The following is a 5699-nucleotide window of genomic DNA, read 5'->3' as shown; positions in this document are numbered from 1 at the left end:
TGCCGGTATTCACCGGAACAACAGCTACTAGTATGTAATTTCCCCGTCATTCACTGTCGCATCAATTCATTGTCTCTCCATATTGGAAATTACGTTTCCGTTTCGAATTTCGTGTAAGAACTTCATCAAGCCATTCGATATTACAGTACAGTTCGTTGTAGGGATTTTCATGTTACGAATTTCAGGGTTTAGGGCAATGATTAGACTCTGTATCAACATATTGTTGGTTGAAAGTTGAATTTAAACTAGGAGTTTACAAGGTACGTAGGCCAGAACTATTGGAAATTTAGTTAAAAGTTCGATTTACACAAGGAGTTTACAAGGTGAGAAACCTTTTCCTGCATAGCCAAACGTAAAAGGAGCTTAGAATTGGGACATGTCCTTTGCATTTAAATTAGATGTTTTTTTTTTCTATGGCGTGGCTGGATACAACAAGGGTGTACCCTATCATGGTTTATTCATCACATTTCCTAACAGAATACGTGAACTGTCAATCTGTCGTATAGTCAGGTTATGAAAATCTTATCTGTTGCATCCTTAGCTGAGGTGAGATTTGCCAATTAAGTATCCAATTGTTGATGGTTTATGCTTCCCTCATTGTTGATTTTAGTTTGTTAATTGGATGAACATTTGGACAATAACAGCATAACTTATATGGCTGTGAAACTAATAGGTTGTGATTGGTAACGTTGTATGATATGCAAGTAAAAAACCATAAAAGTTAAGGATCATATAATGTATCTTCTCTTTGAAGAGCACAAAGTTTTATCAGTTTTTGATTGTTTGTTTTGTTCTTTATGGTATGAACTTACTTTATATATCATTATATCTCCATTACTCTACATACAAGTAATCTTGGCTCTCATTGTAAACCTTCTTGTAACATGTTTATTGTAATCGATCAATTTTAGTTGCTGGAGAATATTTAGCTAAGAGGGCGATTACATATACCTACCAATTGAACTGACTGAATATAATCTCCAATTTCCATCATCATGGATAACTTTTCCCTTGCTTCCTCCACCACATATTACTGCTCTACTTTACTCCCTTTCTACCACCACTCTCCCTTTCTACTCCATCACCGCTTGCTCCCATGACTCTGAAAATCCCACCACCACCTCCACCTCCTCGTCCCTCCGCTGCCCCCACCAACAACAAACCACCCTTCAAACCCATCACCACCAAGCCCCACCCTCCAAAACCCAAAACCCACATCACCAATCCTCTTCAAACACTTAAAAGAAACCCAATCAGTAATAATAATAATAATAATAATAATAATAATAATAATAATAATAATAATAATAATTCACAAACCCTAATAGAGAAGCTCTGGTTAACCAGCAAACTCTCTCCCCCACCGCCACCTCCACCTCCGCCTCCACCAGCACCACCGCAACCACCGCCAGAATCTTCTGCATACAAAACTGATTTGGATGAAATCGAGAATAACAGTGATTTGAGACCCACGCAAATCGAGTACATAGATAAAAGGAAAATCTTTGTGGGGAATCTTCCATGGTGGATAAAAAAGAACGAGCTTGAAGAACTGTTCAGACAATTTGGACCAATAAAGAAAGTGATATCAATAAAGCGTTACAATGACACTGAAAGAAACATGGGGTTTGGGTTTGTAATATATGGAGGTACAACAACTGAAAATTCAGCAATGAAAGCAGTTGAGTTTGATGGTATGGAGTTTCATGGGAGGGTGTTAACTGTAAATCTTGATGATGGGAGACGATTGAAGGAGAAATCTGCAGATAGGGCTAGGTGGATTGAAGGTGATGACACTGTAGATTACAAGTCAAAATGGGAAGAAGAGAGACATGTTTCAAGAAAAGATCTCAAAAACATGTTAGGAACTCAACCAAAAAATTGGCAAGCTATTGTTAAAGCTTTTGAAAGGATCAAAAAGGTATCTAGATTCTAGAACCTGAAACTTCTTTCTTTACTCTAATATATAAATTCATTATTTTTTCTAAAAGTTGACTATTATAGCCTTCAAGAACAGAGTATGGGTTGATGATTAACTATTATGCAAAGAAAGGTGACATGCATCGAGCAAGAGAAATGTTTGAGAGCATGAGGGGTAGGGGAATTGAACCAAACTCACATGTATTTACCACGTAAGGGTTATTGCTATATTGAGTGCAAATTTATCCTCTTTTTTCATTTTCCTGCATTAAATTAACTTATTTTATGCAGCCTAATTCACGCTTATGCAGTAGGTAGAGATATGGAGGAGGCTCTTTTTTTGTGTAAGGAAAATGAAAGACGAGGGCATTGAATTGACTTTATTGACTTACAGTGTTCTTATAGGAGGATTTGCTAGGGTTGATATAAAGTAAGTAAAAGTGTAAAACTCACACACACATACATATACATATGTATCTATTAAATGATCAATAGTTGCTTAAATATTCAATTTTTTTATTATGGAAGTGCTGCAGATAAGTGGTTCAAGGAAGCCAAAGACAAGCTTACAACTTTGAATGCAGTTATATATGGAAACATAATTTATGCACATTGATGAGTATTCCTTTCTAATTATATATTTTAAATATGAAAAAAAAAAATACTTTGTAACATTCTGAAACACACACACACACAGCCAAGCCTTCAACATGGAGGGTGCTAAAGCCTTGATGAGGGAGATGGAAGAAGAGGGCATTGATGCTACAATGGATATTTACCACACAATGATGGATGGTTATACAATGATTAAAAATGAAGATAAATGTCTCATTGTCTATAAGCGACTCAAGTTAATATTTTTTCTCTTTTCTTTTTTTTTACGCAAGATTTGTATTTAACTATTTATCTCTTTTAGTACACTAACCTTGAAAACCCTTTGTAGGAATGTGGCTTTACACCAAATGAAGTCACATACGGATGTCTTATTAATCTTTACACCAAGGTAACTTCAAATCATTATCTATGGTTACCAAACACCATGGCTAGTATTTTTTTTTCCAGTAATATGGTGTCATATTTATAGATGGGAAAAGTTTCAAAATCATTGGAGGTGAGTGAAACAATGAAATGGAACGGGATAAAGCATAACATGAAGACATATTCAATGTTGATTAACGGATTTATAAAGCTAAAAGACTGGGCTAATGCATTTGCAATATTTGATGAAATACTGGTGCCAGGGATTACACCAAATGAGCATACATATACAACAATCATGCATGGTTATGCATCATTAGGTGACACTGGAAAAGCATTTGAGTATTTCTCTATACTTAAAAATGAAGGATTGGATGTTGATGTGTTCACATATGAGGCTTTACGTAAAGCTTGTTGTAAAGCTGGAAGGATGCAAAGTGCTTTAGCAGTTACTAAAGAAATGCATTCCCGAAAAATCCCAAGAAATACTATTGTTTACAACATACTTATAGATGGGTACGATTTTAATTAAAACTATAATAAAATTAGTGACCTAAAGTTTATGATATTAGTAAAATTAGTAATCTTGTTTTTGTTTTTGTAGATGGGCTAAAAGGGGAGATGTTTGGGAAGCAGCTGATTTAATGCAACAAATGAAGCAAGAAGGGGTTCAACCTGATATCTGGACTTACACATCTTTCATCAATGTTTGTTGTAAAGCTGGAGATATGCTTGTATGTCAAAATTCCTAATTTACCCTTTGTATTTTTTATTATTTGCTAATTATTATTTTTGTGGCTAATGTATTGATTATGGTTTTTGAGTGTAGAGAGCAGGGAAAACAATGAAGGAAATGGAGGCAGTGGGATGGAACCCTAATTTGAAAACCTACACAACCCTAATCCATGGGTGGGCCCGGGCTTCACTTCCTGAAAAAGCTTTAAAGTGCTTTGAGGATATGAAATCTGCGGGATTAAAACCTGATGGAGTTGTCTACCATTGTTTGATGAGATCGTTGTTATCAAGAGCTTCAGTAGCAGCTGAAGACTATATTTACTCGGGTGTTCAACACATCTGTGCTGAAATGGTGGAATCGGGTTTAACGGTTGATATGGGGACAGCTGTCCACTGGGCCCGCTGTTTAAGGAAGATTGAAAGAGGTGGTGGTGATATCATGAAGCACTTCAGAAGACGTTCCTGCCTGATTGGAATGCTTGATGAAATTTATGGGGTGGAGGTTAGTGGTGATGATGATGATGATGATGATGGGGATTTTGATTGAGTGTATATGTGGTGAATGTTTTTGATGGAATAATGTTTTAATGATTTGTATTTTATGCTATGGAAGTTGTACATGTTCTCTATTAGTTAGAGGTGTTCATAAAACTGTAGTTTGTAATTTTGTTATGTTAAACAGCATTACGTGTTGTGCTTTGTAGTTTTTAACTACAAATCAAAATGCATTACTTTTAAATTTATTGGTTTTTTCATCATATAAACTAATCTAAATATTCTTTTAAAAACTCATTTTACCACCATTAAAAATTAATAAACACTTTTCTGTAAAAATATTTTTAGAGTTCAAAAAGCAATCACAAACACTCCATAAGTTAGATTTTATAATTTGTAAAATTATATTGTTTTCTAAAACAATAAGTAAACATATGCAATTTAAATATCTAGATGAATCAAGCTAAATTTAAGTAAACCTTTAAAAACCATTTGCAACTCATCCAATTGTATTCCACTGCATCGCATAATGGGGTATAATAATTTTGGAGTGCTGTTTATGGTTTTCTTAATATCTCAAATCATATGGTATAGTTTGTGGTTTTGAATCTAAATTACACTACAAAACAGTGAGCATTGTGACACTCCAAGCTTTAGTTTGTTGTAGTAGCATGTAAATAGGAAACTTTTTGATGTGAATATGTAACTTAATTTTGTGACTTTTCATTTGATTTCATCTGAACAAAACGTTGTAACGACTTTTAGTGTATAAGCTATAAAACAACTATTGGAGTATATTTACATTTTTCAGTCACTACCTAGATATGTTGTATATTTTATTTTAATAAAAGAATCTTACGGATAAATAGGCTATTTAGTGCAATGAACCTACAAATGTTATTGTTTATATATATTTTAATTTTATAAATCTTGAAGCGACTCCACAAAGAATATAATGGAGGAGATTAAATGACCCGATCGGTTTTTAAAAAAAAAGCTTTACAACTCTTATATTAAAGATAAAATGCATATTTAAAAAGAGTATCTTAAATCAAATTTTATTTTAAAAATATATTTTAAAAACAGATGTTTAAAAATATGTATCCATGTAAGCCACATTTTATGTTACATAAGAGCATCTTCAATACAAACATTTATCTATAGCTAACTATTACCTTTTTAATCAATTATCACTAAATTGCTAGCGTGCAAATTTATATATATCCTAGGCAAATGTCTGTGCGTTGCACATAAATACCTATATAGTTAATATCTTTAAAAATATATATTTTCTTAAATATAACAATAAATTGTTGTTAAATTTAATATAATAAATCGTGGGATATATACAGTAAAATCTCAATATTTTCATCCATTTGACAAGAAAATCGTAAACTTTATTTTTTTGACAGTAAAGTTCAAATTACCGGCAATTTTTGACACTTTTATCATTTTTTCCCGGTTAGCCGGTAATTAAGACTTTTTTTATCAAAAAAAGAAAGTTTGGGACTTTCTTGTGAAATCGTCAATTAGAACTTTACTGTCAAAAAAATAAAGTTTAGGACTTTCTT

At 33.1% G+C, this 5699-nt stretch overlaps 1 pseudogene; it reads left to right on the top strand.

Moving 5' to 3' along the window:
* Positions 1 to 873: 873 nt before the first annotated feature.
* Positions 874 to 4312, top strand: LOC145016287 (uncharacterized; annotated as a pseudogene).
* Positions 4313 to 5699: the final 1387 nt, after the last annotated feature.

Source organism: Lactuca saligna, chromosome 9 (assembly GCF_052625555.1).
Source record: "Lactuca saligna cultivar CGN05327 chromosome 9, ASM5262555v1, whole genome shotgun sequence".
In the NCBI taxonomy this organism is placed as follows: Eukaryota; Viridiplantae; Streptophyta; class Magnoliopsida; order Asterales; family Asteraceae; genus Lactuca; species Lactuca saligna.
The sequence above is the reverse complement of the archived record's forward strand: the minus strand, read 5'-3'. Positions and strand labels throughout refer to the sequence as shown.